This window comes from Oncorhynchus masou, chromosome 27 (genome assembly GCF_036934945.1).
Source record: "Oncorhynchus masou masou isolate Uvic2021 chromosome 27, UVic_Omas_1.1, whole genome shotgun sequence".
In the NCBI taxonomy this organism is placed as follows: Eukaryota; Metazoa; Chordata; class Actinopteri; order Salmoniformes; family Salmonidae; genus Oncorhynchus; species Oncorhynchus masou.
Genome location: NC_088238.1, coordinates 59,079,300 through 59,090,285, shown reverse-complemented (window position 1 = coordinate 59,090,285; position 10,986 = coordinate 59,079,300).

Here is a 10,986-nt window from a genome sequence, read left to right as displayed (position 1 = left end):
ACCACCTAAAAGGAAGCGATTCCCAAACCTTCCACAACAAAGCCATCACCTACAGAGAGATGAACCTGGAGAAGAGTCCCCTAAGCAAGCTGGTCCTGGGGCTCTGTTCACAAACACACCCTACAGAGCCCCATGACAGCAGCACAATTAGACCCAACCAAATCATGAGAAAACAAAAAGATAATTACTTGACACACTGGAAAGAATTAACAAAAAAACAGAGCAAACTAGAATGCTATTTGGCCCTACACAGAGAGTACACAGCGGCAGAATACCTGACCACTGTGACTGACCCAAAATTAAGGAAAGCTTTGACTATGTACAGACTCAGCGAGCATAGCCTTGCTATTGAGAAAGGCCGACGTAGGCAGACATGGCTCTCAAGAGAAGACAGGCTATGTGCTCACTGCCCACAAAATGAGGTGGAAACTGAGCTGCACTTCCTAACCTCCTGCCCAATGTATGACCATATTAGAGAGACATATTTCCCTCAGATTACACAGATCCACAAAGAATTCGAAAACAAATCCAATTTTGAAAAACTCCCATATCTACTGGGTGAAATTCCACAGTGTGCCATCAGAGCAGCAAGATTTGTGACCTGTTGCCACGAGAAAAGGGCAACCAGTGAAGAACACGCACCATTGTAAATACAACACATATCTATGCTTATTTATTTTATCTTGTGTCCTTTACCATTTGCACATTGTAAAAACACTGTATATATATATATATATAATATGACATTTGTAATGTCTTTATTGTTTTGAAACTTCTGTATGTGTGATGTCTACTGTTATTTTTTATTGTTTATTTCACTTTATATATTATATACCTTACTTGCTTTGGCAATGTTAACACATGTTTCCCATGCCAATAAAGCCCCTTGAATTGAATTGAATTGAATTGAGAGAGAGACAGAGAGAGAGAGACAGAGAGAGAGAGAGACAGAGAGAGAGAGAGAGAGAGAGAGAGAGAGAGAGACAGATAGAGAGAGAGAGACAGAGAGAGAGACAGAGAGAGACAGAGAGAGAGAGACAGAGAGAGAGAGAGAGAGAGAGAGAGACAGAGAGAGAGACAGAGAGACAGAGAGAGACAGAGAGAGAGAGACAGAGAGAGACAGAGAGAGAGAGACAGAGAGAGAGAGAGACAGAGAGAGAGAGCGACAGAGAGAGACAGAGAGAGAGAGAGAGAGAGAGAGAGAGACAGAGAGCGGAGCAAAAGAGGACAGGAAAAGGATCACAGATCCAGTAAACATCATTGGCTCGCTCAGGGCAAAACAAGGCAAACCTCAAACTCTTACATTCCAGATAGTGACAGGGCTTTGTCAGTCACCGCCATTCTGACTTTGATTGGTTGCTGTCTCGGAGGCCTTTACATCACTCCTAAAGCATGTGGGTCAATGTGGATCATGCACATTCATCATGCTCATTAGTGGCTCTGATTGAGCTTTGTGGCACCATCTCCTTTGTTTTGGACCAATTGTCTGTTCCGTGCGAGTGTCTGAGCCCAGCTCAGGGTGTGTGTGTGTGTGTGTGTGTGTGTGTGTGTGTGTGTGTGTGTGTGTGTGTGTGTGTGTGTGTGTGTGTGTGTGTGTGTGTGTGTGTGTGTGTGTGTGTGTGTGTGTGTGTGTGTGTGTGTTACTATATGATGTGGCAACTTTACATGGCAGCTCAGGTTAACTTTTCATGGCAACTTTACATGGCAACTCATGGTAACTCATGGTAACTTTACATGGCAGCTCATGGTAACTTGACATGGCAGCTCATGGTAACTCATGGTAACTCATGGTAACTCATGGTAACTTTACATGGCAGCTCATGGTAACTTGACATGGCAGCCCATGGTAACTTGACATGGCAGCTCATGGTAACTTGACATGGCAACTCATGGTAACTTGACATGGTAACTCATGGTAACTCATGGTAACTCATGGTAACTCATGGTAACTCATGGTAACTTGACATGGCAGCTCATGGTAACTTGACATGGCAGCTCATGGTAACTTGACATGGCAGCTCATGGTAACTCATTGTAACTTGATATGGCAGCTCATGGTATCTTGACATGGCAACTCATGGTAACTAGACATGGTAACTCATGGTAACTTGACATGGTAACTTGACATGGCAACTCATGGTAACTTGACATGGCAGCTCATGGTAACTTGACATGGCAACTCATGGTAACTTGACATGGCAACTCATGGTAACTTGACATGGCAACTCATGGTAACTTGACATGGCAACTCATGGTAACTTGACATGGTAACTCATGGTAACTCATGGTAACTCATGGTAACTTCACATGGCAACTCATGGTAACTTGACATGGTAACTCATGGTAACTCATGGTAACTCATGGTAACTTGACATGGCAACTCATGGTAACTTGACATGGCAACTCATGGTAACTTGACATGGTAACTCATGGTAACTTGACATGGTAACTCATGGTAACTTCACATGGCAACTCATGGTAACTCATGGTAACTTGACATGGCAGCTCATGGTAACTTCACATGGCAACTCATGGTAACTCATGGCAACTTGACACGGCAGCTCATGGTAACTTCACATGGCAACTCATGGTAACTTGACATGGTAACTCATGGTAACTTGACATGGCAACTCATGGTAACTTAACATGGTAACTCATGGTAACTCATGGTAACTCATGGTAACTTGACATGGCAGCTCATGGTAACTTGACAGTATAGCCTAGTGGTTAGATCACTGGACTAGTAACCGAAAGGTTGCAAGTTCAAATCCCGAGCTGACAAGGTACAAAATCTGTCTTGTTCTTAACTGACTTGCCTAGTAAAATAAAGGTAAAATAAATAAAAAAGACATGGCAGCTCATGGTAACTTGACATGGTAACTTCTCATGGTAACTTGACATGGTAACTTCTCATGGTAACTTGACATGGTAACTTCTCATGGTAACTTCTCATGGTAACTCATGGTAACTTGACATGGCAACTCATGGTAACTTGACATGGTAACTCATGGTAACTTGACATGGTAACTTGACATGGCAACTCATGGTAACTTGACATGGCATCTCATGGTAACTTTTCATGCCAACTTTCACAAGGCCAACAATGAGATGCATTTCAGCCCTCTAAAATTGAGTTGAGGTGTGGGCATGAATGAAGGCCAATGGTCCCAGGCTTTAAACATTGGAATGGTAGGAGGAAAAGGGAGATTTGGTGAATGACAGGAAAAAAATATATAGTTTTTTATTTCACCTTTATTTAACTAGGCAAGTCAGTTAATAACAAATGTTTATTTTCCGATGATGGCCTACCCCAGACTAACTCTCCCCTAACTGGGCCAATTGTGCGCCGCCCTATGGGAAAGATTAACAGATTAATGGACAGAGAGAGACAGTAAGACATAGAGAGACAGTAAGACATAGAGAGACAGTAAGACAGAGAGAGACAGTAAGACATAGAGAGACAGTAAGACAGAGAGAGACAGAAAGACAGAGCGAGACAGTAAGACATAGAGAGACTGTTATGTACTTGAGTGAAGACCCAAAAGCGGTTTTAACAGAAAACAGAGTTCTTTAATGAAAAACAGGAATGGCATAAATCCTCTTCCAACGTAGTCAATGGAACAAAAGAACGTTAGTCTAATGCAGGATGCACCTGCCAGGCAGTCTCCGACAGGATAGGACAAGGTGGAAGCAAACGGGACGACAGCTTGCTTCTGGCATCAAAAACACAAACAAGAATCAGACACTGAAAGTAGCAGGAACAGAGAGAGAAATAGAGACCTAATCAGAGGGGGAAGAGAGAACAGGTGGGAAGGAGTGAATGAGCTAGTTAGGGGAGATGTAGAACAGCTGAAGAATGAGAGACAGAGAAGGTAAAAGACCAGCAGAGAGAGACAGAGTGAAGAGAAAGGACAGGAACAGACATAACAAGACATGACAGTACCCCCCCCCCACTCACCGAGCGCCTCCTGGCGCACTCGAGGAGGAAACCTGGCGGCAACGGAGGAAATCAGCGATCAGCGAACGGTCCAGCACGTCCCGAGAGGGAACCCAACTCCTCTCCTCAGGACCGTACCCCTCCCAATCCACTAGGTACTGATGACCACGGCCCCGAGGACGCATGTCCAAAATCTTACGGACCCTGTAGATGGGTGCGCCCTCGACAAGGATGGGGGGAGGGACGAGCGGGGCGCGAAGAACGGGCTTAACACAGGAGACATGGAAGACCGGGTGAACGCGACGAAGATAGCGCTGGAGAAGAAGTCGCACTGCGACAGGATTAATGACCTGAGAAATACGGAACGGACCAATGAACCGCGGGGCCAACTTGCGAGAAGCTGTCTTAAGGGGAAGGTTCTGAGTGGAGAGCCATACTCTCTGACCGCAACAATATCTAGGACTCTTGGTCCTACGCTTATTAGCGGCCCTCACAGTCTGCGCCCTATTACGGCAAAGTGCCGACCTGACCCCTTCCAGGTGCGCTCGCAACGCTGGACAAAAGCCTGAGCGGAGGGGACGCTGGACTCGGCGAGCTGAGATGAGAACAGCGGAGGCTGGTACCCGAGGCTACTCTGAAAAGGAGATAGACCGGTAGCAGACGAGGAAGCGAGTTGTGGGCGTACTCTGCCCAGGGGAGCTGTTCTGACCAAGACGCAGGGTTACGAAAAGAAAGACTGCGTAAAATGCGACCAACAGTCTGATTGGCCCGTTCGGCTTGACCGTTAGACTGGGGATGAAAGCCGGACGAGAGACTGACGGAAGCCCCAATCAAACGGCAAAACTCCCTCCAAAATTGAGACGTGAACTGCGGGCCTCTGTCGGAAACGACGTCAGACGGAAGGCCATGAATTCGGAAAACATTCTCGATAATGATCTGAGCCGTCTCCTTAGCAGAAGGGAGCTTATCGAGAGGAATGAAATGAGCCGCCTTAGAGAATCTATCGACAACCGTAAGAATAACTGTCTTCCCCGCTGATGAAGGCAGTCCGGTGATAAAATCTAAAGCGATGTGAGACCACGGTCGAGAGGGAATGGGAAGCGGTCTGAGACGGCCGGCAGGAGGAGAGTTCCCAGATTTAGTCTGCGCGCAGACCGAACAAGCGGCGACAAATCGACGCGTCACGTTCCCGAGTGGGCCACCAGAAACGCTGGCGAATGGAAGCGAGCGTACCCCGAACGCCGGGGTGGCCGGCTAACTTGGCAGAGTGGGCCCACTGAAGAACGGCCGGACGAGTAGGAACGGGAACGAACAGAAGGTTCCTAGAACAAGCTCGCGGCGACGGAGTGTGAGCGAGTGCTTGCTTTACCTGCCTCTCAATTCCCCAGACAGTCAACCCGACAACACGCCCCTCAGGGAGAATCCCCCGGGGTCGGTGGAGACCTCAGAAGAACTGAAGAGACGAGATAAAGCATCAGGCTTGGTGTTTTTTGAGCCCAAACGATAAGAAATCACAAACTCGAAACGAGCGAAAAACAGAGCCCAACGAGCCTGACGCGCATTAAGTCGTTTGGCTGAACGGATGTACTCAAGGATCCTATGGTCAGTCCAAACGACAAAAGGAACGGTCGCCCCTCCAACCACTGTCGCCATTCGCCTAGGGCTAGCGGATGGCGAGCAGTTCGCGTTACCAACATCATAGTTACGTTCTGACGGCGATAAGCGATGAGAGAAAAACGCGCAAGGATGGACCTTGCCGTCAGAGAGAGAGCGCTGAGAGAGAATGGCTCCCACGCCCACCTCTGACGCGTCAACCTCAACAACAAACTGACTAGAGATGTCAGGTGTAACAAGAATAGGTGCGGATGTAAAACGATTCTTAAGAAGATCAAAAGCTCCCTGGGCGGAAACGGACCACTTAAAGCACGTCTTAACAGAAGTAAGGGCTGTGAGGGGAGCTGCCACCTGACCGAAATTACGGATGAAACGACGATAGAAATTAGCGAAACCCAGAAAGCGCTGCAGCTCGACGCGTGACTTAGGAACGGGCCAATCAATGACAGCCTGGACCTTAGCGGGATCCATCTTAATGCCCTCAGCGGAAATAACGGAACCGAGAAAAGGGACAGAGGCGGCATGAAAAGTGCACTTCTCAGCCTTCACATAAAGACAGTTCTCCAAAAGGCGCTGAGAGGACGCGTCGCACGTGCTGAACATGAATCGAGAGAGACGGTGAAAAAATCAGGATATCGTCCATGTAAACGAAAACAAAAATGTTCAGCATGTCTCTCAGGACGTCGTTAACTAGTGCCTGAAAGACAGCTGGAGCGTTAACGAGGCCGAAAGGAAGAACCCGGTATTCAAAGTGCCCTAACGGCGTGTTAAACGCCGTCTTCCACTCGTCCCCCTCCCTGATGCGCACGAGATGGTAGGCGTTACGAAGGTCCAATTTGGTGAAAAACCTGGCTCCCTGCAGGATCTCGAAGGCTGAAGACATAAGAGGAAGCGGATAACGATTCTTAACTGTTATGTCATTCAGCCCTCGATAATCCACGCATGGGCGCAGGGACCCGTCCTTCTTCTGAACAAAAAAAAACCCCGCTCCGGCGGGAGAGGAGGAGGAGACTATGGTACCGGCGTCGAGCGAAACCGACAAATAATCCTCGAGAGCCTTACGTTCGGGAGCCGACAGAGAGTATAATCTACCCCGGGGGAGTAGTTCCCGGAAGGAGATCAATACTACAGTCATACGACCGGTGTGGAGGGAGAGAAGTGGCCTTGGAACGACTGAACACCGTGCGCAGATCGTGATACTCCTCCGGCACCCCTGTCAAATCGCCAGGCTCCTCCTGTGAAGAAGAGACAGAGGAAACAGGAGGGATAGCAGACATTAAACAGGTCACATGACACGAAACATTCCAGGATAGGATAGTATTACTAGACCAATTAATAGAAGGGTTATGGCGCACTAGCCAGGGATGACCCAAAACAACAGGTGTAAAAGGTGAACGAAAAATTAAAAAAGAAATGGTTTCGCTATGATTACCAGAGACAGTGAGGGTTAAAGGCAGCGTCTCACGCTGAATCTTGGGGAGAGAACTACCCTCTAAAGCGAACAAGGCCGTGGGCTCCCCTAACTGTCTGAGAGGAATGTCATGTTCCCGAGCCCAGGTCTCGTCCATAAAACAGCCCTCCGCCCCAGAGTCTATCAAGGCACTGCAGGAAGCAGATGAACCGGGCCAGCGGAGATGGACCGGAAAGGTAGTGCGTGATCCAGAAGGAGAGGCCTGAGTAGTTGCGCTCACCAGTAGCCCTCCTCTTACTGATGAGCTCTGGCTTTTACTGGACATGAGGTGACAAAATGACCAGCGGAGCCGCAGTAGAGACAGAGGCGATTGGTGATTCTCCGTTCCTTCTCCTTGGCCGAGATGCGGATACCCCCAGCTGCATAGGCTCAGCATCCGAGCCGGCGGAGGAGGGTGGCAGTGATGCGGCAGGTGGCAGTGATGTGGAGAGGGGAGCAACGGAGAACGCGAGCTCCTTTCCACGAGCTCGGCGACGAAGATCAAACCGTCGCTCTATGCGAATAGCGAGAGCTATTAAGGAGTCCAGACTGGAAGGAACCTCCCGGGAGAGGATCTCATCCTTAACCTCGACAAGGAGACCCTCCAGAAAACGAGCGAGCAAAGCCGGCTCGTTCCAGTCACTAGAGGCAGCGAGAGTGCGAAACTCAATAGAATAATCCGTTATGGATCGATTCCCCTGACATAGGGAAGACAGGGCCCTGGAAGCCTCCTCTCCAAAAACAGAACGGTCAAAAACCCGTATCATCTCCTCCTTAAAGTCCTGATACTGGTTAATACACTCAGCCCTCGCCTCCCAGATTGCCGTGCCCCACTCACGCGCCCGTCCGGTAAGGAGAGAAATGACGTAGGCGATGCGGGCTGCGCTCCTGGAGTAAGTGTTGGGCTGGAGAGAGAACACCACATCACACTGAGTGAGGAATGAGCGGCACTCAGTGGGCTCCCCAGAGTAACACGGCGGGTTGTTGATCCTGGGCTCCGGAGACTCGGAAACCCTGGAAGTGGGCGGTGGATCGAGGTGGAGTTGGTGAACCTGTCTTGTGAGGTCGGAGACTTGGACGGCCAGGGTCTCAACGGCATGTCGAGCAGCAGACAATTCCTCCTCGTGTCTGCCTAGCATCGCTCCCTGGATCTCGACGGCGGAGTGAAAAGGGTCGGGAGCCGCTGGGTCCATTCTTGGTCTGATTCTTCTGTTATGTACTTGAGTGAAGACCCAAAAGCGGTTTTAACAGAAAACAGAGTTCTTTAATGAAAAACAGGAATGGCATAAATCCTCTTCCAACGTAGTCATTGGAACAAAAAGAACGTTAGTCTAATGCAGGATGCACCTGCCAGGCAGTCTCCGACAGGATAGGACAAGGTGGAAGCAAACGGGACGACAGCTTGCTTCTGGCATCAAAAACACAAACAAGAATCAGACACTGAAAGTAGCAGGAACAGAGAGAGAAATAGAGACCTAATCAGAGGGGGAAGAGAGAACAGGTGGGAAGGAGTGAATGAGCTAGTTAGGGGCAGATGTAGAACAGCTGAAGAATGAGAGACAGAGAAGGTAACCTAAAAAGACCAGCAGAGAGAGACAGAGTGAAGAGAAAGGACAGGAACAGACATAACAAGACATGACAGAGACAGTAAGACATAGAGGACAGTAAGAGAGGGAGAGACAGTAAGACAGAGAGACAGAAAGACATAGAGGACAGTAAGACAGAGAGCGACAGAAAGACAGAGAGAGACAGTAAGACAGAGAGCGACAGAAAGACAGAGAGAGACAGTAAGACAGAGAGAGAGACAGTAAGAGAGGGAGAGACAGTAAGACAGGTACAAGGGAGAGAGAGGAGTGCAGGAGGAGAGAGGGACAAGGGGAGAGAGAGGAGTGCAGGAGGAGAGAGGGACAAGGGGAGAGAGAGGAGTGCAGGAGGAGAGAGGGACAAGGGGAGAGAGAGGAGTGCACGAGGAGAGAGGGACAAGGGGAGAGAGAGGAGTGCAGGAGGAGAGAGGGACAAGGGGAGAGAGAGGAGTGCAGGAGGAGAGAGGGACAAGGGGGAGAGAGAGGAGTGCAGGAGGAGAGAGGGACAAGGGGAGAGAGAGGAGTGCACGAGGAGAGAGGGACAAGGGGGAGAGAGAGAGAGGAGTGCACGAGGAGAGAGGGACAAGGGGAGAGAGAGGAGTGCAGGAGGAGAGAGGGACAAGGGGAGAGGGGAGAGGAGTGCAGGAGGAGAGAGGGACAAGGGGAGAGAGAGGAGTGCACGAGGAGAGAGGGACAAGGGGAGAGAGAGGAGTGCAGGAGGAGAGAGGGACAAGGGGAGAGAGAGGAGTGCACGAGGAGAGAGGGACAAGGGGAGAGAGAGGAGTGCAGGAGGAGAGAGGGACAAGGGGAGAGAGAGGAGTGCACGAGGAGAGAGGGACAGGGGGGAGAAGAGGAGTTCAAGAGGAGAGAGGGACAAGGGGAGAGAGAGGAGTGCAGGAGGAGAGAGGGACAAGGGGAGAGAGAGGAGTGCACGAGGAGAGAGGGACAAGGGGAGAGAGAGGAGTGCAGGAGGAGAGAGGGACAAGGGGAGAGAGAGGAGTGCAGGAGGAGAGAGGGACAAGGGGAGAGAGAGGAGTGCAGGAGGAGAGAGGGACAAGGGGAGAGAGAGGAGTGCAGGAGGAGAGAGGGACAAGGGGAGAGAGAGGAGTGCAGGAGGAGAGAGGGACAAGGGGAGAGAGAGGAGTGCACGAGGAGAGAGGGACAAGGGGGAGAGAGGAGTGCACGAGGAGAGAGGGACAAGGGGAGAGAGAGGAGTGCAGGAGGAGAGAGGGACAAGGGGAGAGAGAGGAGTGCAGGAGGAGAGAGGGACAGGGGGAGAGAGAGGAGTGCAGGAGGGAGAGAGGGACAAGGGGAGAGAGAGGAGTGCAGGAGGAGAGAGGGACAAGGGGAGAGAGAGGAGTGCAGGAGGAGAGAGGGACAAGGGGAGAGAGAGGAGTGCAGGAGGAGAGAGGGACAAGGGGAGAGAGAGGAGTGCAGGAGGAGAGAGGGACAAGGGGAGAGAGAGGAGTGCAGGAGGAGAGAGGGACAAGGGGAGAGAGAGGAGTGCACGAGGAGAGAGGGACAAGGGGAGAGAGAGGAGTGCAGGAGGAGAGAGGGACAAGGGGGAGAGAGAGGGAGTGCAGGAGGAGAGAGGGACAAGGGGAGAGAGAGGAGTGCAGGAGGAGAGAGGGACAAGGGGGAGAGAGAGGAGTGCAGGAGGAGAGAGGGACAAGGGGAGAGAGTGCAGGAGGGAGGGACAGGAGGAGAGAGGGACAAGGGGAGAGAGAGGAGTGCAGGGAGGAGAGAGGGACAAGGGGAGAGAGAGGAGTGCAGGAGGAGAGAGGGACAAGGGGAGAGAGAGGAGTGCAGGAGGAGAGAGGGACAAGGGGGAGAGAGAGGAGTGACAGGGAGGAGAGAGGGACAAGGGGAGAGAGAGGAGTGCAGGAGGAGGAGAGAGGGACAAGGGGAGGGAGAGAGGAGTGCAGGAGGAGAGAGGGACAAGGGGAGAGAGAGGAGTGCAGGAGGAGAGAGGGACAAGGGGAGAGAGAGGAGTGCAGGAGGAGAGAGGGACAAGGGGAGAGAGAGGAGTGCAGGAGGAGAGAGGGACAAGGGGAGAGAGAGGAGTGCAGGAGGAGAGAGGGACAAGGGGAGAGAGAGGAGTGCACGAGGAGAGAGGGACAAGGGGAGAGAGAGGAGTGCAGGAGGAGAGAGGGACAAGGGGAGAGAGAGGAGTGCAGGAGGAGAGAGGGACAAGGGGAGAGAGAGGAGTGCACGGAGGAGAGAGGGACAAGGGGAGAGAGGAGGGGAGTGCACGAGGAGAGAGGGACAAGGGGAGAGAGAGGAGTGCAGGAGGAGAGAGGGACAAGGGGAGAGAGAGGAGTGCAGGAGGAGAGAGGGACAAGGGGAGAGAGAGGAGTGCAGGAGGAGAGAGGGACAAGGGGGAGAGAGGGACAAGGGGAGAG